Source organism: Canis lupus, chromosome 29 (assembly GCF_048164855.1).
Source record: "Canis lupus baileyi chromosome 29, mCanLup2.hap1, whole genome shotgun sequence".
NCBI classification, from domain to species: domain Eukaryota; kingdom Metazoa; phylum Chordata; class Mammalia; order Carnivora; family Canidae; genus Canis; species Canis lupus.
Window position 1 is genome coordinate 33,178,487 of NC_132866.1, and position 26,522 is coordinate 33,205,008.

Below are 26,522 nucleotides of genomic sequence, written 5' to 3' on the forward strand. Positions count from 1 at the left end.
CTTACCGAGTATGTGCTATGTATCAAGCACTCTTCAGGTGCTTTTCATAGTTTATCTTATTTCCCACTCTACAGCACCAGCATTATTTCCTTTTCATAGATGAGGTACCTAAAGTTCAGAGATAAGAATTTTTCTTAGTTCAACTGTGGGCTTCAACTCATTAATAGGTCATGAGGTCAATTTAGTGGCCATGGCTAGCAGCTTTGAAAAATGAAATAAAATAGCAGAAAAAATATCAAAATACACCATGCTGTAAGGGTAAGAACTGTTTCATTAACCTTTGATTCAGGAGTTGTGTGGTGTGGTGTGTGTGTGTGTGTGTGTGTCCTGGAACACAATGTAAAACATCGTTTATACTGTGTGTCATATTCAGAAAAGTTTGAATGCCATTGGCTTACTTAATATGAGAGCCAGTATTCATATCCAGGGCCTGGGCCTCTAGAGCCTATCACCTGGCGTGTTACTGCTTCCTATTCAACCTGACATTTGAGGCCCTCCATTACCTTCCCCTTCCTATCTTTTCAGCCTTATTCTCCACTTCTTTCACTCAGCCATAGATTACCATTTTTCTACATTTTCTCAGGATGTTCTATGGTTAAGCCTTGTATCAAACTGTTTCTGCCATTGGTAACCTGCCACATCTCCAGAGAATTATCCTCTCATCTTTTACATGAGCCATACAATCAAATACTTTTCCATTTTGATTTTAGAGAAGGGGGATCCATTTTTATAAATAAGATTTATAAAATACATGCCTTTATGGGAGATTGCACTTTGGTGGAAAGGTAGGCATCCTTTGACACTTTCAGGTCACTATGTTATTGAGTAAATTTGTGATAAAGGACCAAAAGTAGCTAACATTTACTTACTATGAGTCAGGCTCGAGCTAAACCCTTAATAGCCATTACCTCAGTGAATCATTGGCCCCATTTTATAGATGAGAAATCTGAAAGTTAAATTTGTCCAAGTTTGCATAGCTGATAAGTGGAAGATCTGGTTTTCCAAGCCAGGCTGTGTTTTTCCAGAACCTGTTTGGTTAACCCCTATTATTATACTGCCTTTAGGCTAATGTCTCTGAAAAAACTCTCTGCTTAGTTTTCAAGCTCACGACAATGGAGTAGGGAAAGCTTGAGGGGTGGGGGGTTGTTCACATGGGTAGTGCCTGAGGAAAAGCTGCTTCAAAGGGTTGAAGTGAACTTGGAGGCTGGTTGATCTGATCTGATGTGAGGCAGCAGCACAGCTGGCATGGATGGAGAACAAGAATTATTGTTGGAAGATCTAGGGCCACTGATGGGAAAGTGATCCTGAATGTCGAATCTAAAATTAAAGACAAGAATCAAGGGCAGCCTAGGTAGCTCAGTGGTTTAGTGCCGCCTTCAGCCCAGGGCCTGATCCTGGAGACCCAGGATCCAGTCCTACGTCCGGCTCCTTGCATGGAGCCTGCTTCTCCCTCTGCCTGTGTCTCTGCCTCTCTCTCTCTCTGTCTCTCATGAATAAATAAATAAAATCTTTAAAAAAAAAAAAGGCAAGAATCAAAATGGAACAGTGAGCAGTTGGGAGAAGGTGGTTTGGAACTAAGGCAGCAAACAAACTCAGACAAGGGACTTGAAGATTGTCAGAAGTCATGGAGTGCTGTCTCCCCTGTGCCTCACTGGGGAATAGCAGCTTGGTTTCTACCAAACAGATACCCTGGGATCAAGCAGGTGACAGTGTGCAGGAATATTCCTCTGAAGAAGGAATGTTGCTGTTGTCATTGCTGTGGGCACCCAACATGGGACACAGATGACCTTTCCAGTCACAATTCTCTAACCATGAAGACTTGGAATAGACCATTGCCTAAGTGAAACCAACTGCTGTGTATTTGTAACTTCCACTTGCCCGGTGAACTCAGAACACCATGGAGGGCTGAACATTGACAAATAATGAATAATAATAATACCTATTTACTGTGTGTCTCATGTGTGAAGATCTTTTAACACATTCTCATCTTTTGCCCTAGAAAGAACAAACAAGTTCATCTTCAAACTTACAGGGGAAACACACTCCAGCTTCTACCTATGAGCTATGCCAAAGCTTCATAGATAGAAAGGCATTTCTCGAGACATCTTCCCATACTTGGGAGGTAATCATTCCACAGGGTGATCAGTAGTGAGTTTTTAAAGCTTATTTCAATTTTATCACATCACTTTATTTTAGTTTCTACATAGCTTTTTTTTTTTAGCTGTTTTTTTTTAATAGCCTGAAATAGAAAATATTTTTCTATTTATTTTTTTTATTGTCTGACTCCACTCATTATCATTTCCCAGCTTCTATGCTATAGGTGGTACTAAATAGCATCTCAGTGGATACCGGTCGAAAGGATGAATGTGTAAATAAGCAAAAACCAGAAGTTAGAGCTATAGTTTAAGATACTGCTTATAAAGATATGCTTCCAATTAAACAAAATCATTTGAAAAGGAGTCACTGTAGTTTTTTTTTTTTTAAGATCTTATTCATTTATTTATGAGAAACACACAGAGAGAGGCAGAGACACAGGCAGAGGGAGAAGCAGGCTCCTCACAGAGAGCCCAATGTGGGACTGGATCCCCGGTCTCTGGGATCATACCCTGAGCCAAAGGCAGAGGCTCAACTGCTGAGCTACCCAGGCGTCCGGTAGGGTATTTTTAAATAGTCTCACTGATACCTAAAAACATGACTAAAGTACAGAAATGACTTATTTCACAAGGGATTGGTGTATGCTCTCTTTTTCACGGAATACAGCTACTGTATAAACTATAACTCCTTTGAATATATTATCTAGAAAAAATCCTTCACTATATGATCCAATTAATGTAAGTAAAACAAGCACCACCCAAGTGACTGAAGTGGCCAGAAACATGAACCAGACAGGGCATTAGTACTTGCAGAAAACTGCCTGGGACAATTTACAGGAGAGATTTGGGAGCATACTCTGTGTTATCAGGAAGTATCATCCCAGAGGTAATATGGAAGTACTGATACCTCATTGAGTGGTGAAGACTATTCATTTCCTATTGCTGATGTAACAAATTATACAAATTTAGTGGCTTAGAATAACACAAGTTTATTATGTTATAGTTCTAGAGGTTGGAAGTCCAAATCAGTCTCAATGGGCTACAACCAAAGTATCAGCAGGGCTGGTTCTTCAGGAGGCTCTAGGGAGGATCTTTCTTACCTTTTCCAGCTTCCAAGAGTTGCCAGTCTCCCTTAGCTTGTGACCTCCATCTTGGCTTCTGCTGTGGCATGTCCTTCTCTGATGTCCTATCTCCCTCTTCTAAGGATCCTTGTGATGATCTTGGATCACCCCAATAATCCAGGATAATCTTCCCATCCCAAGACCCTTAATCACAGCCACAAAATCTCTTTTGCCATGTAATGTAATATATTCATAGGTTCTTGGGATTAGAATGTGGATGCTTTTGGGGTAGATCTTAACTAGAGAGAATTAGCCCTAGGGCTTCACCTTGTAAAATACCAGGTTCTTTTCAATTTGATCTCTTGGTAGCTGTCCTAACTTATCTTTGTTCTTCATTTAGCTATGATTTTATCATATCATAACATAATATACCAGCCACTATTTTATGTACATCATACATTTTAACTCATTTAGTGTCAATACAGAAATATTAAGTAAATTAAGTAGCAGAATCAGGATTTGAACCAAGGCAGTTGCTCCCTACAGTTAGTAATGACGCTCCCTACAGTTAGTAATGACTCTCTCTTGATCTTCAATGACCCACCTTCCTCCTGAGCACCCTGTTGCTGAATGTGGTATCTCTCTTGAGCCATTTGACATCTCATGACATCTTTCTTAGACTTTGGCTCCCACAAGGGTACACCAACAATCTCTGCTCTGGGCCATATGCATCCTCAGGCAGGTCAGGAGCCTCCTTTAGGAAACTCTGGGTCAACAACCAGATGAAATCCCTGGCTCTACAAGACTAAGGACCAGCCCTTGGTGATGGTAACTCCGTAGAGGATCAGTCATTGAGATCCAGCCAGATACATTCCTGCAGCCTTTACTACAGTATTGAAAAAGTGTGACTTTTGGAATTGGGAATGTGACTCATGCTTTTATTTTTTATTGAATACATGGAAGCAACAGTTAATGCAATTTGGTCTGAACTCTGAGCATAATTTCACTGTTGAAGGAGCAGGCATGCTCAAATTTATTAGAGGCTGGAGGCTCTGCCATAGTTCATTAAAGTTTTTCATTTTTCATCTATATTAAGCTACATGCTTTCTGGTAAGTCAAACAACATAGAGCTATTGCTCTGCTTAGATACTTTCCTTAGACCAGGAACTCCTAATCTGAGACCTTGGACACTTCAAGTAGCCTGCAGATGCACATGTTGGTCAGCGATTGGTTTCTGGGAGTCAAGAGCCACCAGGAAACCAGTAATGAAGCTCAATTATGTGCTGTAAAGTTGGTGTTCCTTTCTCACAACCTCCAGTGCCTGGACCCACTATTGTCTTTCACCTGCACATCTGTCAGCAGCCTCCTCTCTGGTCTGTCTGCTTCTGCTCTTGCCACCTACCATCTAGTTTCCTCACCACAGCCAGAATAATTCCTTCAAAGTGTGAGTCAATCCCAATCACACCACTCTTCTACTTGCAACCCCCTAGTGGCTTCCATCTCATTCACAAGTCTTTCCTCAGCCCACAAGGCTCTACATGACCTGGTCTCCTGACATCTCTCTCACCTCTTCCCTTTTGTTTTTCCTCTTCATTATATTTAGCTTCTGGCTGTTTTTAACATGTTGGGCATGTATCTACTTTGGGGAAGGTGAGTGAATAGGTTCTCAATAAGCAGATACAGACTCATGGCTAAGATGCTGCCTAGACTTAGACGACCATGGCCCAAATCCTGTTCCCCTCTTACTTATGATAATAGTATTTACCTTCTAGTATGGCAGTGAGAAGTAGATGAGCTGATAATTAAATGCCAGGAAGACAGCCTGATATATAGGAGGTACTTGATAAACATTAACATAATTTGTTGAATGAGCCAATTCATAAGTGTGGCATAGTTCTAGACAGTTCTCCCTAACACCTACTTCAGAATATTAGAATCCAGTTAGTTAATTCAACACTCTTGTCACCAAAGACTTGTATCTGTAGATTTTAAGTATTGTGAGGGAGTCAAATGGCCAGGACTTCTGAGTGAGATGGCCTGGCTTAAGCAAGTGTTTGCTAGCATCAAATCACTTTGATTGGTCTAGCTGGGACCTTCCCCTGGTCACATCCCCTACTATAGCTTTAGCAACTGTTTTCTCAGGGACAAATAAGACTGCACCCTCTATCTTCCTTCCCTTTCTGACCACTTGGTTATTAGAAAAATGTAAAATCTTCATGACAAGTGTATGGAGGGAGAGTTCAAAGTATAGCTACTGTTATAATCTACCTGTGAGTGTGGGCACTTACAGGTGAGGAGTAGGTGAGTCTATGAAATCCTAGAAATGTCATGCAGATGAATTTCTCTGCAAAAGTTTTCCAGCTTTTTTTCAGATTTTCAAAATGGCCCAGACCCAATAGCATTTCAGAACTACTGAATTAATATCTCAGAACGTCAGGTTCTTACCTTTAAAATGGGCATAATAATCAGAGAGTGTGAAAAGGAAATTAGGTTATGTATGTAGGACACCTAGTATACTTCCTAGTAAGTGGTAAGTTCTTGGCTAATTAATATGGCCAAGAGTTAAGCTTAGGCCTCAAAACATCTAACATAACTCTATCTGAAAATATCTGAAAAATAAGTAGTCTAAATTTACCTCAAAGATATAAATTAATATATAAATAGACAAAACACACTATATGCACAAAGTTATCCATCATAAAATTATTTGTAATTCTCAAATTTAAAATTTTGAATAAAACCTAAGTCCTATTTAGGAGGCTGGTTGAATAAATTATGGCACATTCATATAACAGAATACCATGTGGACATAATAAAGAATGTTAAATATTTCTAATAAGTATTGAGTGATTTCTAGGATGTATTAAGTTAAAAAAAAAGTATTTTTCAAAAAGTGGTGTTGGACAATTGGATATCCATATACAAAAAAAAAAAAAGAACCTCAATTCATGTCTTGTACTACTTAAAAAAATGGTACACATATCTAAATTCAAAACCTAAAATAAAAAACTTACTGGAGAAAATGTCTGTGACTTTGGATTAGCAAAGATTTTTTTTTTGCTTTTTGGTTTTTTTTTAGATACAGCACTTAATATTTGATCCATATAAGAAAAAAACTGATAATTGGACTTCAATGAAATTAAGAAATTCTACTCTTCTAAAGACACTGTGAAGGAATGAAAAGATAAGCTGAAGACCGGGAGAAAATATTTGGAAATTATACATCTGATAAAGGACTTGAATATAAAATATATAAAGAACTCTGAAAACACTATAAGAGAACAAAGAACCCAATTTTAAAAATGGTCAAAAGATTTGTATGGATTTTTCCAAAGAAGATATTTGAATGGCAAATTATTGCATGAATATCATTAGTTATGTTAGTTAATTAAAATTGCAATGAAATAACCATACAAATCTAATGAAATGGCTAAAGTCAAAAAAATTGATAATGCAAGTGTTGTAGTTTATTGGTAAAGATATGAAACGGTTGAAACATATATTACTGGTAGAATGAAAAATGGCATATAAACTCTAGCAGGGTTTTTTTTTTAAGATTTATGTATTTATTTTAGAGAGAGAGAGCATGAGTGGAAGGGGCAAAGGGAGAGAGAATCTCAGCAGACACCAGGCTGAACTCAGAGCCTGATGAAGGGCTTGATCTCAAGACCATGAGATTATGACTTGAGTGGAAACCAAGAGTTGGAGGCTTTACCAACTGCACCGCCCAGGCTCCCTAAACTCTTGCCATTAACATATACACCTAATATGACTCAGCAATCTCTCTTTTAAGTGTTTACCCAAGAGAAAGGAAAGCAAATATCCATACAAAGACTTTACATGAGTGGTCATAAGAGCTTTATTTGTGATTTGTAATAGCACAAACTGATGTTTGTGTCCTTTTCCTATGCCTATGTTGGAGCACTAACCTTAATGTAACAGTATTTGGAGGTGGAGCCTTTGGGAGGTAATTAAGTTTAGTTGGGATCATGAGAGTAAGGCCTCCATAATGGGCTTAGTGTCCTTAAAAGAAGAGGAAGAGAACCAGAGCTTACTCTACCTTGTGAGGACGCATGAGAAAGTGGCTGTCTGCAAGCCAGGAGGAAGACCTTCATCAGGAGGTGAATCAGCCGACACCTTGATCTTGGACTTCCCGTCCCCAGAACTATGAGAAATAAATGTTTGTTGTTTAGGCCACTCAGTCTATAGTATTTTGCAATTAGTAGCCTTAGCAGACTAAGAGAAGTCCCAAACTGGAAAAAAAAAAAAAATACTCATCAACAGATGAACAGGAAAACAAATTGTGATATATCCTTACAATGAAATACTGCTCAGTAATAAAAAGGAATAAACTGTTGGTACATACAACAATATGAATGAATTTCAAAATAATTATGCTAAGTGAAAGAAGCCACGCAAAAAACAATATGAAAAGCAGTATATGTAGTATTATTCATTTCTGTGTAATTCTTTAAAAAGTAAGCCAACCTATAGTGACAGAATCAGCACGATAGTGATAAATCAGTGGTTGCCTGGAACAAGGTTGGGGTGGGGCAGGAGGGAAAGATTACAAAGAGACAGGAGGAAACTTTGAGGGTGATGGACCTGTTTATTATCCAACAGTACTATTGGTTCAAGTGGGAAATACAAATTGTGGGTGTTCTCACTTATTTTTGAAAACACACAATTAAAATGGTTTCTTAAGGGGGAAAGAGAGAATGGGATGAGAAAGAAAGGATGAGATGGCAGATTAAGGTGGCCACAGATTTTTTGACATCTTTCCATCAAGAGGTGGGGTCTATGTTCCTATTCCTTGCATATAGGTAGATTCTGTGATAGCTTTGGCTAACAGAATTCAAATGGAAGTAATACTGTGTCAGTGTACGTGCTTGGACCTTAAGAGAAAGAGAGCTTGCTCTGGTCTCTTGGAACACTCACTCATGGAGCCCTGAAATGCTCTGTAAGAAGCAACTATGCGGTTGCCATATTGCTAAGGAGCCTTAGTCATGTGGATGGCTGTGTGTGTGTGTGTGTGTGTGTGTGAAGAGAGAGAGACAGAGAGGTGTGTCCTAACAGCTTCCCAGCTATTCTAGCCTGTAGCATTTAGATCAACCTAGCTGAAGCCTCAGATATTGTAGAGCAGAGTCAAGGCTTCCTTGATATACCTTTCCTTGATTCTTGAACCACTAAAGAGTGAGATATAATAATAACAAATTATTTTAAGCCTGTAAGTTTTGGGGTAATTTTTTGTGCAAAAATATACAAATGGAATAGATGGGATTGAGACTTCTCTGTGAATATCTTTTGTTTTGTTATCTATTACAGTGCAACACGCCAAACTTAGTGGCTGAAAACAATAGTAATCTGTAATTTCTCACGATTCTGGAAGGGTTCTTTTGCTTCACATGGTGTCAGGTAGAATCACTCATATGGCTGCCTTAAGCTAGAAGTTCAGCTGGGGTGCTTCAGTTCTCTTCCTGGGTCTTTCTACCTGGTCTCTGTTTCTAGCAAGAGAGCCTGTATTTCTTACAGTTTGGTGGCTGAGTTCAAAGAATGTTCCCAGACGACAAGTCTCAATGTAAGATTTAATCAAACCTCTCCTTGATCATACGTGTTTGTCATCTGGCCAAATCCCATGTCAGTGTGAGAGAAGACTACACAGGACACTAACACCAGATACTATAGTTCATTGAGGGCTACCAATAGAACAGCCTATCATATTTTGTATATAGTTTTAACCTTAGAGCCACATAAAATATTCTGTATTTTCAAAAGTAAATTCAAATAAAAATGATGAAAAAAGCAAACTATAAGATTCAATATAAGTAGATACCAAACTGATAATATACCCACACATAAGAATAAATTAATCTAAGAAAATTTTTAGCATAATATTCTAATGGTACACCCATATGAGATATAGTTAAAGGACAAACCAACAAGAAAAAATCTTCAAGATCTTGAATTTCACTTTGTAGTTTTTATTTTGGTAGTGATATTGACATAGTAATTCAGAAACTATTTTTTCATGTTGTGTAATAGAGCAATATGTTGATATATTGGGGAACCAGAATTTTCACTATGGTAGAAGGGAAATACAAATGTGGAGTAGGGGAAGGTGAGGAAGAATCTTGTGATGATATGTTTGAATTGGAGGTATCAGTGTGAAATCATGATTTCAAATAGATACATGCACATACATATACACATATGTTAAGCCTTTCCACAGACAGGGCCTAGAAATAGTGACACCCCAGTAGCAATGAGCACAAGTACCCCCCAGATCTTGGTTACTACATACCACTTCCCCCTAAAAGGAACCAGGTTTCCTTAGAGAAATTACTTATCCCAAGTCTGGGACAATAAGAGTACAAGGTGAGCCTATAATGTCTTTTTGTGCCGAAATTCAAAGAAGAGCTGAAAAACCAGTGGGAACATGTCAAAAGGACACAGGAGTTAGCTTGAGAAGCTCTTATCCAGTCCCAGTTTGGGACAGTTTGAGCTTCAAAATCACTAGCAATACGATGAACTTTAACATTGCATTGAAAAAAGAATTAATGAGTTCACACTAGTATTTTAAAAGAGTTGTAGCTCATTTTTATATAAGAATATCAGTTAATATGTAAAAAGGAAGAATTGAGTTAGGAATCATCATTTTGTAGCCACTAATGTAGTAACTAATTAGGAAGCATTGTCAGGAGATCCCAAACACTCTGAGTGAAATGTTGGAGAACATGATATTCACAGAGTCTTGAGTATCAGAGGGAGGGAAAAAGTGCTTTTACAACAGACAGTACAGTTATGAAACTTAGCATAAGCAATAATTGTACAACCTGGTATAATGTGCTTCCTGATGAGATGCAATGGGAAGTACACACATCATCAAATGTGTAGTGTTCTTGACCAAAATGTTTGACTTGAATTTAATCATGAAGAATACAATATGGCAAATCCAGAACGTGGAATATACTCTGAAACAGTTGGTAAGGACTGTTAAAAAAACAAAAACAAAACAAAAACAAAAACGACAAAAAAAGCCTCTGAAACAGTTGAAAGTATGACAGGGCACTTTTCTAGACAGCTAACAGATGTGACAAACAAATGTAATGTACGAACCTTGACTAAATCCTGGATTTTAAAAAGCAGCTTTTTAAAAAAATATATTTTATTTATTTATTCATAAGAGACATAGAGAGAGGCAGAGACACAGGCAGAGGGAGAAGCAAGCTCCATGCAGGGAGCCTGATGTGGGACTCAATCCCGGGACTCTGGGGTCACGACCTGAGCCAAAGGCAGATGTTCAACCGCTGAGCCGTGTAGGCATCCCAAGAAGCAGCTTGAAAAGGCATTTTGTGGGGCACCTATGAGGGTTCAGCTGGTTAAACATCCAACTCTTGATTTCAGCCCAGCTCTTGATCTTAGGGTTGTGAGTTCAAGCCCCACTTTGGGCTCTGTGCTGGGAATGGAGCCTACTTAGAAAAAAAAAAAAAAAAGATATTTTGTAATTATTGAGGAATTGGCTTCTATACTATATATTAGACACTAACTTGTATCACAGTTACATTTACTGTGAATGATAATGGTATTATGTAGGAAACACATGATGGAGTGTTTAGGAATAGAATATCATGATGTCTACAGTTTTCAAATGGTTCAGCAAATAAATTGTGTGTGTGTGTGTGCATATGTTGAGAAAGGAGGAGAAAAAGAAAATGTGGCAAAATATTGACAATAAGTGAATATAGGTAAAGGGAATATGAGATTCACTATATTTTTCTTTCAACCTCTGTAAGGTTAAACATTTTCAAAATAAAATGGATAAAATAGCAATAGAAAAATAAACAGCTCAAGAAAAACAAATCCCATTTTATGCCTATTAAACCAGTTCCTCCCACTTCACTGTGCTTTGTTTTTTAAAATAATATCCAGTACTGCCAAAGTGGTAAGAAACTATAGTCGAACTTCCAAGGGCATGACCATAGGCTCAGCCCATGTGGACTAGAATGGAGCAGTGCTTACTAAGCACTGAAACATTTATAATGATGGAGGCAATCATTGCCCTGAGGATTCATTTCCAGAAATTAGGTTGACAAAAGCAAAATGCTGGGCTTGACAATTGGAAGTAGAAATTACTTTAATGTCTAACAATAAGTGTTAGCTTTAGGAAACTATGCCCGGCCACTAGATGGAATATTATGCAAGCATGAAACATCGGTTTTAAGACTTCCTAAAATGAAAACCAAACTATTAATGGTAAGCATTTAGTTCTTAAAAAAAAAAGAAAGAAAGAACATTGTGATTCCAACTTTGGGGAAAAAAGTATGTATGCATATGCAGCAAGACTAACAGGTAATATGTAAACATTAAATTTATTGTATTACAGTGTCAGAATTATGGGTGATTTTTTTTTCTTTAAAGTCATTTAAAACTGTTGCATTTTATGCAATAATAATCTCAACAAAGTTAAATTTATTTCTATAAAAGCTTTCATGGCATGGTGGATAAAGGTCCCATATTTTAGTGTACCCTGTGGGTATTCTAAAGATCAAGTGACAAATTAGTTAATCTTGTAAAAACTATGTATGTGAAGGGTATGGACTGGAAGGAAATTTGAAACTAGGTGCCACTGTGGTAGAATCCTGAATATTATGATTTCTCTTGATGCTATTATTTTATCAGTACATTCAAAAGTTATTTAAACAAGAAACAAAGAATGAAACTCATAGCTACCATTCATTCCGCACTTGCTTTACATATTTTATCTCTTTAAAGCTGTAGACACACTCTTTAATATAGGCACTTTAAAGTAGGTTGGCTATAGGGGTTGCTTTTCTCTCATCTGTCAACTCGCTGGCTTCTATACCTTCATTGGTAGACCTCTGTTCTGTTTTTTTATTTTTGTTTTTGTTTTCCTTTCTCCCTCCACTGGTAATAGCGCCTCCAGTCTTGCTTTGGAGAAATTATTCCTCTCTGCATGTTAGCCACATGCTTTTCTTGGTGGAACTAATTCTATACGTTGCTCTTTAACCAATAATATGTGGTGGAAGTGACTTTCTGAGTCTTCCAAAACAAGCTCATAAGAAGCCTTACAGCTTTTGCTTGGTTCTCTTGGAATACTCGCTCTTTAGAGCTGCCATGTGTGAAGTCCAGCTATCCTGCTGGAAAGATCATATGGAGAGTCCCTGAGACTACATGGGAGAGAGAAAGGTCTAACCTTCCAACTGTCCCCATTAGGGTGCTAGGCATATGAGTAAAGCCATCATAAACGCCCCCAGACCAATCCAGCTATAAGTAAAATACCACCTAGCGATTGTATTAGATGCCATAAGAAGCTGAAAAATCACCCAACAGAGACCTCTCCATGCCTCAGACTCTTCCAGTGATTGTAGAGCTACGATGGTTAGGGTTTGTTTGTTGTTTAGTTGGTTGGTTGGTCTTGAGCAACAGAATCCAGCTTTGCCTAGCCTATGCCATATTTTAGTTCCCTATTTCTGTTGTAATAGCTGACTTAGTGGCTTAAAACAATACAATTTTATTATCTTATAATTCTGAAAGTAAGAACCAAAAGTTCAGACATCCAAAATAGGTCTCACTGAGCTAAAAATAAGGTGTTGGCAGTTTTGCATCCCTTCTCAAAGCTCTAGGGTTTCTAGAGGCTGTCTACCTTCCTTTACTCATGGCTCCTTCCTCCATCTTCAGAGCCAGCCATGCTGCATCTTCAGATCTCTCTGACTCTGCTTCGTGATCACATCTCTTCTCTGGCCTACCCAGAGAATCCAAGACTACCTCCCTATGTTCAACTCCTTAATTTAATCATATCTGCAAAGTCCCTTTTAGTAGATAAGGTTCATTAGGTTCCAGGGATTAGAACTTGGGTATATTTATTTGGGTGACTATTATTCCTCTTACCAGATGCCATAAAGGAATATTTTGGAAGGACACTGCATTATCTCATGAAAATCAAGAAGAATTTGAACCACTGAGGTTTAGAGAGGGAAGGAGGCTTGTTATCTTCAATTAATTGATAACAGCATTAATAAATAGTCATAATTAGGGATCCCTGGGTGGCGCAGCGGTTTGGCGCCTGCCTTTGGCCCAGGGCGCGATCCTGGAGACCCGGGATCGAATCCCACATCAGGCTCCCGGTGCATGGAGCCTGCTTCTCCCTCTGCCTGTGTCTCTGCCTCTCTCTCTCTCTCTCTCTGTGACTATCATAAATAAATAAAAATTAAAAAATATAAAATAAATAAATAAATAAATAAATAGTCATAATTAAAAAGCTCTTACTATGCATCGGGCACTCCTAAGTATTCCATGTGTATTAACTCACTCAATCCTTATATCAGTTGTGTGTGGTAGATATGTTATCTGCTTCATTTTACACATGGGGAAACTGTGGCAGACCTTCTCACTAGTGCTATGCCGTTGATATGAAGAGGCTCCAAGGGCTTTCTAGACTCTGTCTTTCAGTTCACAGTTTCAAATTCTCAGGAAAGATCAGCCAGCGTGGGTCATGAAACAACTTTGGACTGTGGCTGCTGAGAGGGTCTGGTGGCCCTGACATAGCTATTGGGTGCCACTCTCAGAGGAAGGATTTGTATGAGTCCTACAGCCATCTCCAAAAATGTCCATGGCAAGAGTAAAGATGTGCTCCTGAGACCTTGGGTAATAAAGAAAAACATGTATGAACAATCTAAGTTAAATTTGACACATAAAGTGGTCCGCAGAAATCTGTAGACAAATAAGGTTTTCATTACCTTCAGTACTACATAATTTGATTTAGCAATTGGCCAATTAATGAGTAAGAGATTAGGGATTAAATGTTACTTTAAAACTGGTGGAATGATTTTTTATTACATTGTAAATTGAGCAATAGTTTCCAAATACTGGAGAGCAAAGATTTCTGTGGTTAGAAAGTTTGGGAAATGTAACATCTCCCTCAGAGATTTACATCTCATTTTAGTATATTAAAGATTAAGTGAAAGAAGCCTGGTTTACTCTATTTATTGGTTAAACCAACAAACCAATTTTCTTAGCACAACTGCTAACATATTGTCCCTTGCAATATTTTCATCTTAATACCAATTTGGGTAGCCCCAAGGTGGTGCACATATAAACCAAAATATCGGGATGCGTGGCTGGCTCAGCAGTTAAGCATCTGCCTTTGGCTCAGGATTTGATCTTCAAGTCCTAGGATCGAGTCCCACATTGGGCTCCCTGCATGGAGCCTGCTTCTCCCTCTGCCTATGTTTCTGCCTCTCTCTCTCTCTTTCTGTGTATCTCTCATGAATAAATAAATACAATCTTTAAAAATAAATAAACCAAAACATTTATGAAATTTCAGCTTTTCCTGTCATGTCATGGCAGCTGAAATTTAAATTTCATTCAAATACAATTTCTTTGCTAATAAGATACTGATGTTTATTTTTTTTTTTAAAGATCTATTTATTTATTTATTTATGAGAGAGAGAGAGAGAGAGAGAGAGAGAGGCAGAGACACAGGAGGAGGGAGAAGCAGGCTCCATGCCCGGAGCCCAACGTGCTACTCGATCCCGGGTCTCCAGGATCGCACCCTGGGCCAAAGGCAGGCGCTAAACCGCTGAGACACCCAGGGATCCCAAGATACTGATGTTTAAATGCACAGAAGCAATAATTCATAAGGTGTGTTCCTAAGACCAGCAGCATCAGCATGACTGGGGAACTTGTTAAAAATACAAATTCTCAAAAAAAAAAAAAAAAAATTCTCAGGCTCCACCTCAGACCTACTGATTTGGAAACTCTGGGGGTGGAGCCCAGCAATCTGTTTTAACAAGCCCTCCAGGTGCTTCTGATGTAGACTCTTGGGTGAGAGCTGCTATAGAGTCTTCAGTGGCCATGTTTGATAATACTGAACTCAAACAGTCCTCATAAAGGCCATGAATCCTAGAGCAAAACAGTTGGCTGAGAGTAACCAACCGTCCTGGTTTGCCTGAAACTAATACATTTTCTAGGATATAGAACTTTCAGCTAAAACTAGGCAGTCCCAGACGAGCTGATATGGCTGATCACCCTCTTCCAATCTGTATCTCCCATTTTACGGATGAGGAAACAGAGGTTAAGGGACTCATCTAAAGTTGTAGAACTGAGACATTATAGAGGTAAGACCCATATGTAGGAAGTTTAGTTCAGAGACTGGGCTTTTATCATCATGCTACGCTGCCTACTAAATGGGTCAGAACCATAGCTGCTCACTGCTCAGTGGCATAGTGGCAGTCAGCTGGAGCTGGCTTTTCAGAGCCCAGACCCAGAGTTGGCCTCCATCTGAGGGTTGAAAAGAAGTTCCATTCACAGAGATCAGAAAAAAACTGACCTCTCTTTCATCTCCCACCGATTATAATATAGTATAGTGATGATGGCCTGACTTTTATTTCTAGCTGCACTTATTAGCCCTGTGGCCTTAGGCAAACTATAACCTCTACACCTCAGTTTCCTTATTTATAGAATGGAGATAAAGATGGTACCAAAGGAGTAAGTGTGTGAATGCACATGAAGTCCTAGACACTGTGCTTGGCACACAGTGAGCAGTCAATACATGTAAACAAAAATAACAAGGGAGATCACTCTTGTCTCTTCCATTCACACCTTGATACCCAACACCCCTGGCAAGCTCTCTTTCCCACTGCACTGCAAAAGATGGCACAGAACCAAGGGATGGGAGACTGTTCATTCAGCAAGCACTGTATGCTGATTAGCTGCAGCACCCTACGCAGTACTAGCACACAATACATCTCCAATACATGTTTTTGAGTGAATGAAATGCCTGATATAAGCCAAGTGTGATATCAGGTCTTGAGGACACAGGGATAAGCATGGTAAGCCAGACTCTGTAGAAGCAATCAAATAGGGGATATTTTTAAAGGAAAGGTAATAACAGAGTACAATAGTCATCATGAGAAGAGGATGCAGAATGGGATTGGGTGGATATTAGAGGAGCACTGAGGAAGGAGCTAACCAGGACTACAGACGAGGGGGATCAGGAAAGACTTCCAAGGAGGACAGTATAAGCCAAATCTAGGAGACTGTCTTGAAAGAAGTGAGGTGTGGTTGTCCTAGTAGAGCAATAGTGTGGACCAAGGACAGAGACATGAAACCACTATGGCTTTGTGAAACAAATAGAAAGTGAGTATCTCTTTGTTTGTATCGAAGTACTGTTGACATACAATGTTATATTAGTTTAAGGCATACATTCCCACCAGGGTTCCCTTTGTTCCACATCCTCACCAACACTTGTTATTTCTTGTCTTTCTGATAGTATCCCTTCCTAGTGGTATGAGGTGATATCTCATTGTGATTTTGGTTTGCATGTCCCCGATGATTAGTGAGATTGAGCCTCTCTTTATGTGTCTTTTGGGGAAGATAAACATCTATTAACGGTTGGTTGTGAGAGAGACCATTAAACCCACCATATCCAGGGTGCGTAGGGAAGGAGTGTATGTCGTCCCTCCTCCTGTCATGCATGTGCACTGGGTTTTCTGATCCAGATGTGGCTGATTGTCAGAAAAATTAGGAGAGTGAAGCCCCCTGTTCTCAGCTTCAGAGAAAATTTGTTCTTTATTCATTGTTTTCCTCTAGAGCCAAGTTCAAGCTTCTGCAAAGACTGGGTGTTCCCCCAAATGCTTCAACAGACTGGCAGAGCAGTGACACGGGCAGCCAAAATTGAACAGGCACCCCAATTGTTCTAGGGACTTGCTGTTCTCTGGTCCTTCACCCTGAGGGGCCCTGGAAGCTGGGATGTGCAGGCCTGGTATTATCCCCATTGACAGAAATAGACTCCCATGAATGGAAAGAAAGCACACAAAGGGAGATACATACCCAGCTATGTGGGTGTGTACCTCGAGATGTGTTTTTACCCCTAAAGTAGAGACTGGATATTTCTGACTCTTCTACAAAGCTGAACTTGGACAAAACTGCATGTAAACAAATCCATTTCTCCAAATCACTGTCTTTCATCATTTCCCAATTAGATTGCAGTTTATTGGTTTCTAGAATTAGATTAAAGCAGTCGGTAGGCAAAACTCTTACTAAAATAATATCTGCCAAATGAAAGGCTCCAAGTTGGTTTGAATTCCAAATGAATCAAAATATATCCACATCTTCTCTCTGATGTCTCTTTTATAATCCTATTGAACTCTGAATTTTGTATAAGGTTTATTTGTCCTGTTCAGTAGCTTAGTAGACTAAAATGGAATTACAATACTTAAGACATATGGCTCCAAAGGGGACTAAAACTTGTTTTCTTCCTTAGATTTATAAGACAGTCAGTTCCAGCTCAATTGACTTAACTTCAATAACCATTTTTTCCCCCTCCTGGGGAGGTCAAGTGGGTTTCAGTTGCAAAGAAGCATACTGATCTCTTTTATTAAGAAAGCACAACGTTAACAAAATTAAAGCAAGCCACGTAGGAGTAAATTGCCCTTTCAGAACAAAACAATGCCATTTCTAAATGACTACAGCAATTTACATGTAGTTGTTTTAACCCTCTTCCCCGTCTACAATAGCAAACAAATATAATAACTTGAAGAAATAAACCAGGCATAAATATGTCTACAAAAGGGAGGCAGAATGGTTTAACAGGCTCTAATCTCAACTCTAGCATCTTCAGAAAAGCTTAAGAAAGCCACCAAAATTTCTAGATCTCCTTGTCTTACCTTCCAATGAAGAATGTAAGAACTGAAAGTAGATTTGGTTGTTTTGTGCTGGGGCCAAGAGGAAATAAGGAGAGACTTCTAATGGGGATGGGGTTGCTCTTTTGGGATGATGGAATGTTCTGGAACTAGACAGTGGTCATGATTGCACACCTTGTGAATATACTAAAAACCACTGTATGCTTTAGTGAATATTATTGTATGTTTGTTATATCTCAGTTTTAAAAGAAAATACACATGCTACTTCATGTTTATCATTAGGAAGCCGAGGGAGCATATGCATAAAACCTCTGTAAATTATAGTGTCATTTTTAGTTAGGATCAGTTGTATTAGTTGGGAGGTTTTTTTTTTGTTGTTTGTTTGTTTTGGTTCTGTGTTTGATAGAAATCTAACTTGAGACTTAACTGATTCATATAACCAAACTACAAGCCCTAAAATTAGAGATTTGAAGTAGGCTACATTCTCTCTACCTCTCATCTTGGCTTTTTAGAACATCACCTTCATTCCCTTGGTTGTGGCAGAGGAATAGGTATCTGTGGCTGCCAGATAAGCAACTTCCATTTTATCACCAGAGAAGTCTCAGAATCTTTGGTTCTATGGCCTGAAGTCCAAAACTATTGCACAATTACTCCAGTTGACTCACTTTGGGTAAATATTCAACCTTAGACCAATCACAGTGGCCTGGGAGATGACTTCTATAGGAAGATTGGCAGCTCCCATTAAAATCACACACTCCCAAAAAAGGTGGACAGAAGGCTGCCTTCACCAGACAGCACAACAAATGTCCCACAGTAGACCAATGACTCAGGCTTCCCATGTTGGAGTCAGAATGGATCTCAGACATCTTAGAGTACATCTCATCCAACCTCCTTATTTCATAGAGGAGAACTGTACAAGAGAACTAGTTAGCAGAACTAAGACTAGCTCTTTTAACTGCCGATTTAGTGAATGAAGCTAGATTGATGATTCTCAAATCCATATCACAGCATAAACTGGGGACCTTATTAAAAATATAGACTACAAGGCTCTCACCTGAGACCTAAGTAAGAATTGGGGGACTGGGGTGTATGTGAGTCTGAATTCAATTACAAGGGCCCCAGGTTATTCTGATGTTTGGGCTTTACCACTTAGGAAAGAAAACCTGATACCTAGATCTCTACCCTGAGAAGCTCATGTGCTGAGCTGAGCTGTGGGGGTCCCTCATGTGCAGCTGAGTTTGAGAATCACTAACAATGTGACGTACATTAGAATCACTGGGGAGGCTTCATTAATACTTCAAGTGCCAGAGCCCAACCTTTAGAGGGTTAATTGGTCTGGGTCTCAGGGCACTGATATTTTTCAAAATCTCACCAGGTAACTCTGAGGTTTGGTTAAGGTTGAGAACCATCATCTCAGATCTCACTGCCTTCCTTGCCCAGGGTTTGTGAGATATGGATATGGTAAGTTATTTTCAATGAATGTGTTGCAAAGTGTGATGATGACAATGATGAAGATGTTTCTTGAGTGCTTACTATGTAACAGGTAGTATCCTAAGCATTTTATGAGCAAAATCTCATTTAATCTTTATTAAATTGACATTAACAACATTAGTGTTAATAACTAATTTAATTAATTATTAACATTAGCCTGCCAGTGTTATTTTCCCTTTCCCTTGGTTGTGACATGTCACCAGTGGAAGACTGTATTTCTTAATAGTTATTAGAGAGTGTCTGTTGTTACTTAACAAGAAAATATGGAGATTTCATCAGTCCTCCAGTGACTAAGGTTTGCTTTACTTAGAATAAATGTAAATGTAGAGTTACTTAAGATGAAATGCAAATAAACACATGCAGTGCTACCAAATGCAAAGTGATATGAACTGAACAGATACCTTTATGGAAATTTCGAAGTTCTCCTACACTCACAAATGACATTTATCTCCCATACTGGGCCCGGAAGCTGGAAAATTTATTTAGACACATCCCATCTCAGGAGTAGTAAAATATAGGAGGAAATGTATATCTTAGAGTCATGGAAATACAGTACTATCCCTATTTTCAGATGAGGTTCTAGAAGATTAAATGACTAACCCAAAGTAATGTAGTTCATTTATGGCCAAGCCAGAAATACAACTTAGCTAGAGTTCTCCAGAAACTTCCCTATGAACAAACTTTCCATTTACAAATTTTCCTTGACAAGAGCAAAGCAGTTTGCCAGAAGAAAATCTTGTCAACTCTGCCTGCAACCAGCAATTGGAATTAGGAGTCCTCTGGGGCTTGCTAATGGACACAGTCCAGGACCTAACTGATCCTGGACATAGTGGTGGGCTTTTAAGACCTAACTCACCCCAACGGTGGAGTTGGTATGTCTTTCATGAAATATAGGAACTTCCTTTAAAGTATTTTAAAGCAGGTACAATTTTAAATATTTTAAATTGAAAATTTGGAGCCCAAAAGATGGAAATGCACTTATCGAGAACAACAGTTTGAAAAGTCAAGACAATTAAAAAAGGAAAATAGAATGAGACTATAAGAATGGGGATGAAAATAATCAGTTGCATCAGTTTTATGCTATGAGCATATCATTGTCAAATTGTTAGCCTGACCAAATTTATCTGACATTGTATGGTTCTCTTCCTTCTTTTAAAATTATTATTTAGTTATAAGGAAATATAATGTTCATTAAAAAAAGAAAGCAATAAAGTACAATCCAGAAATAAAAAGAGTAAACATTATTCTTCCTCCCCGCTCTTTTAAGAGTTCATCAGTTTGGTATATATTTTTCCAGAATATACATATCGACATTGATTTTTTTTTCTTGGATCAACAGTATGCAGTTCGTGACTTGCTTTTTTTCATTTGACAATATGTAGTGACCACCTTACATCATTTTAACCCGAAGGTAAATTAAACAACTCACTGTAACCATATTGAATTGCTTATGTGGTGCCAAACGTTTGTTTGACATTGCAGAAATGTCCCTAAATGCAGTCCAACTCTCTCAGCTTTATTAAAACTCTATGAATCAAATCCAAAGTTACTGGACAAAATGGCACATTCTTCGTTCTTCTCTGACTTTCAACATTTGTAAAGTAGCAAAACCCCATCCTTAATTCCTCAGACTGACAGGAAATGTGCTGGCAAACTAGCTCTGGGTGGGGAGGGAACCCTGATTTGTAGCAGGTTTCTTGATTTCCATGTTGTAAATACTCCCCCTGTAGTTTGAAGTACCAACAGTTTAACAATTGGCTCCCCAAATTCCTGAATATTTAACATTCAGCTCTGAGCTGCTGGAGCACACCGGTGTCCAGCCACTCAATGATCAATTATGGCACCTACAGGACACTTTTATCTTGATAGAACACTATTGCATGCTGATTTCCTACATAGTCACCTAAAAGAAAGGTGGGTATAATGGAACAAATGACCAAAAACCAAAAATGGGAGGGAAAAAAATGAATTAGGGAAATACCCCTCTCACATTTCTTTATTTCCTTGGAATCTCTAGAATAAAACCTTGAAATATAATGAGGTTCTTGTGGTATAGGTATAACTATTATTATGCTAACATTTTTTTCTTTTCCCAGATAAAAAGTAGCCCATAAGTCTGGTTTTATGTCCTATTAGAGGCTCTTTGCAATTTTTTCTTTCCCAGATGTCTAATAGCTTTTTCCCAGATGTTAAATAGTATTTTTTCCTGCGTAGTGATTTTTATGGAAGCAAATATAGTAAGCATTTTAAAGTCTTACCAGTTGTAACAATAAAATAATAGGACTTTGAAAATCTAACCATGCATTTGGAAAGATAGGAAAACCATACATTTATTTCTTAGGAAAACACATGTTTATCCTGGTGAGGATGACATTGCTTAAAATGTTTTGGAAATCCTCTTTTTGAATTGTCTTTAGCCCAAGATTATCCTAGTGTGTATTAAAATTAGTTAAGTTGCCCCATACTACTGCTTCATATATTTTAAATTAAAAACAGCATCTCTGATATGGAGTAAAAAGCAATGGATTTGGAATCAGATCTGGATTCAAGTCCAGCCTCTGTTTTGCAATTCTGCACATCTTTTAACTGCTTCAAACTTACTTTCCTCCTCTACAACTAGAGAATAATAGTGCCTACTCCAGGGGTTGTCCTGGAGATTAAATGAAACAAGGCATTGTTATAGCATCTCGTGAAATGAAAAGCTCTATCCAAATGTAGGTTATGATTGGCTCAGCTTAATTCTAATTGAATCGGCTCGGCTATTCCAAAATTCAGATGCAACCACTGAAAGCATAAATGTTCCATCACTGAAAAAAATTCAAATGAATATGGAAGAGGCTCTGATAATGCAGGTCAGTTTGTGGAACCCCAGTGAGAAATCAACTGGGGTCCAGATAAATCATATCCTGTGCAAAAGCCTTCCTTACTCTCCAGGCCCTAAGCATTCTCATTTCCTCCTGCTTCTCTCCTTCCCAGTGCCTACTCCATTGGATCAAAGTAGGACGGACACCTGGGTGGCTCAGTTGTTGAGCGTCTGCCTCTGGTTCAAGATCCCGGGGTCCTGGGATCAAGTCCCTGCATTGGGCTCCCGGTGGGGAGCCTGCTTCTCCCTCTGCCTGTGTCTCTGCCTCTGTGTGTGTGTGTGTGTGTCTCATGAATAAATAAATAAATTTTTTAAAAAATTAATTAATTAATTAATTTTTTAAAAAGTGGGAAATGCTGCCTAAATGCAGGACATTTATAACAACGAAATTTGAAAGGATCCTTGCTGGGCTTTTGACAAGAACGTCTTCATCTCTCTCACACCCAGCAGCCTAAGCCAGCCAGCCCTCCTCCTTTTTAAAGATTGGCTCCAGTCCTGCTCCTTATCTTGCCATTTTAAGATAGCCTTGACCTGAGGGGTGAGACCACAAGTTCTACAGTGGAGCACAGGGCATAAGCAGGATGTTCTGTAGAGTCTGAAGCAATGGGGGAGAAATTAACCCCAAGCCTTGGCCAAGCCACAGTCACCAGCACTGCTAAGCAAATCCCAGCCATCTGACCCCCAACCTCCTTGATCACGTGAGTGAAATATTTAGCCAGGTTACCCCAAGTTTCTTGCTGTAAAACTAATCCTTTGAGGTCTGCTGGAGCCATTACTGAATCTGTCATCTGCAATACTCCTTTCAGTACTCTTCAAGTATCTTCTCTTTTTGTATTTCGTGTTAACCAAAACAATAAACAGCCATCACTTAGGTATTCCAACAATACCTTACCACATATATTCTGCAAAATAGAACAATAGACAAATATCCATTTATGGTATTCTGTATCTTTTTTTTTAATGTGTTTAAAGTGTGCTTTCTGTATAAGCAAGTTAAGAGGGGAAACTGCTTACCATTCTGATAGGGTAAAGAAAACCTCTCACATTTGGCTATAATGTTTTCATTTATGGAGGTGACTTGTCCTGCATCACAACAACCTTATTAACGGAGGTTTGCTGTGGCCACCCTCTGTAGACTCCACTGTCTGTAGGTGTAGGGCTTTGTAGGTAGTGCAAGTGGAGTATGAAGTGCCTTAAAAAAAAAGAATTTTTTAAAAATAGGCAAACACAAATCTAATAATATTTGAAATAATTTACAAGATACAACTGTTCCATTAGTAGATTAAACACAATAAATACTCTGACCCAAGGTTTAGTAATCCTTGATTAGAGCCACTACAGATTATTAAAAGCAAAAACAAAAACCTCAGCTTTTTTTTAAGGAATCCTTTGAGGTGGAGGAATCTTGATGTGACGCCTCTAATAGTATTCTGTAATCATCAACTTAGAAACTGAGTATTTGATGTTTGAAGGTAAATTAGATATTGAAAAAGCAGACCAGATGTTCAAATGTTCTCATCCAGCAGTAATCACTACCTCAGGCCTGTTTGGTAAAGCATTTAGTTATATATCTTCTTATTTCCTGTTGCTGTCTGCAAGCATTTGCAAAATGTGCATAACTGCTCCTGTCTCTTAGTCCCATCAATTATTAGTTTCTCAAACTCAAACTGAATCTTCGCAGTCTTGGTATGAATGTTAAACTACTTCATTGGGAAATATTTAAGCAATGATGATATTAAGCATTCCTTTTTTTTCCCCCACTGGAGATTCAATAGGTCTTCCCAATGAGAATTTTTAAAATATGCATTTTTAACTGTAAAAGTAGTTCCTGTTCACTGTTGAAAAATACAAAAATTGAGATTAAAAAATAAAGAAAAAAGGCACCCGTAGTTTCACTACCAAAAGAACAACTTAACACTTTTGTTGTGTGCCCTTTGAGAAATATTTTATTTCAACTGGAAATATTTTTAATGAGTGTTTAATATATGCCCAGAACTGTTTTGGATGCTGAGAGAAAAAGAGATGAATGAGGTAGGGTTCTTTTTTCCCTAGAACTCACAAAGAGGGCATTTGAGTTATTGATCAGGAGCTAGTTTGTTTGTAGAAGGACTAGTTGACATTTTGTAATTTTCCAAGTTTTGAATATTTATATTTTTAATCCTGATTAAAGACAGTTTTAAACCCCTAAAGTCCAGGCTATGCCCAAACTAACTAAACTAGACTCTATTGGCGGAGTCCTGGCATTGACCTATTCAAGATTCCAGGTGATTCCAGTGTGCCGCCATGGTTGAAAACTGCTTAGAGAAACAGGACCTTTTTTTTTTTAAGAGTCTGTACTTACCCAATTAGAAGATGGCATCACCACCAAGTCCAATGACCTGGTGTCCTCACTTGGAGGTATTGCTGGAAGTAGAGGTCTGTCTTATTGGCTAATGCCCACTTTTTGACCTCTGGGACTCTGGATTCCAGCCTTTAGACTCCTAGTTCCTGCCTGCTCAGGTGTCCATGGACATCTTGGGTATTTGCCCATTTTCCTCCAGGCCAGCTCTATGCTATGAAATTATTCTGATTGGCTGCCAGGTCCCTGCCATGTGGCCAACACCCAGTGAAAACAAGACTTTGGCCCTTGGGCTGTATAGTCTATATCCTGAACTTTTTCAAACCATCCCACTTCCCACTGTGTTTCCAGACCTTTTTAAATCCTAGCTCCTGGTCTCTTGCCTCATTCTTGAACACAGTCTCAAATTGACCTCTTGGATCTGGCAGCTGTTATTGCTCCTTTGGCTCCAGTCCTTGGCTCCAAAAGCTGCTGTGCCCCATGCCTCTATCATAGCAGTCTCCTCTACCCTTGAGGTACCAGCCCCTTCCAAAGCAAACCAGGACCCCTCTCCAGTATCAGCTGTATGAGCCTCAGCTTGTGAAAGGGGAAAGGGCAGTTTTACCCTCAACTGTACCTGGCCTCACCTAAATGTGCAGTTTGGGCATGACCACTCTCACTTGACTGGTCTGACCCTTTGACCCAGCCTGGCCATCTTTATTTTGTTGGACATCACAAAGAATTGGAATTAAATCAGAGAAAATGCCCGGACATGCATTAGGCTGAAGACATTATATCAGATTTCTGTGCTTTGGAGGGGCTGGTGTCTGCCCTGCATTCCATTCCACTGACCATGTGGTGCATTCTCAGTGCAGGCGGCTGGATGAAGTGCGTATCAGAAAATACAGCTGCTCACCCCTCAGAGCTCTAAGTGTCCTCTCTTGTCATCTGCCTTCCTCAGCTCCAGCCTGCCCCTTCCTGGCCTAGACCATAGCTTTGGTCCAGGGTTTATCCTCATGTGTCTATTCATGGCTTGTATTTGTCCCTAGCCCCAAACCTGTGTCACAGATCCCTCCAAGGGGACAGTAAGGCCAAATTCTTGACATTGGGTTCACGGACATTTGTTGTTTTTGCCTGCCCAGCTTCCTCTCTCTTCTTCTGGTAACAGCACCCAACTTTTGCTTGGGGGGGTTCTATGGTCACCTCTAATCAGAAATAATATAGATCCACTGTACATGAGCAGTCTCCTTCCCTTGGCCAAAGCAGGGCAGAAATTCTAAACTAAATCGTTCAGATGCTCTCTCTCTGAAACATTACAGTGGCCCTAAACAGTTAAACCTACTGAACAGGAAGATGATGTTTCTTTGTTTCTACTACCTAAAACTTTCTAGTTCATTCCTATTTCTAAGCTTCATTCTATTGCTTTTACTTCAATTTCCAGAGTTTATTTTATTATTTTACAATACCAAGAGCTGTTTCTATCATTTATGACCAGTAGATACAACTAATTTACAGCCAACATTTTTTTCCTTTTTTTTTTTTACAATTTTACAGAATTATTTGGAAAGTGTGATTGGTTGATTTTAAAGATTTTATTTATTGTTTTGAGAGAGAGAGAGTGAGTGAGCAGGGGGAGGGGCAGAGGGAGAGGGAGAGATTCCTCATTGAGCACAGAGCCTGATGTGGGGCTCGATCCCAGGACCCTGGGATCATGACCTGAGCTTAAATCAAGAGTCAGCTGCTTAACTGAGCCACTCAGGTGCCCTGCCAGCATGATTTATATCCCAGGATCACATTAAAGGGCTGTAGAGCAGAACTAAGTTGCAGATCTTCCCATATAGCCCTCATATCCTGCAAATAAGGAAATTGACATCTTAGGAATTGAGGTAACATGTAGTGTCCTGGTCATCTAGTTACTGAGTTCACTTTAGGGGAGGTATCTATTAACGACTTCTGATATATGGGGAGGGAACCCGCCCCCCATACAAAATTTGAATAATATATTCACCTAAATTTTCTTGCAAACAGCACTTC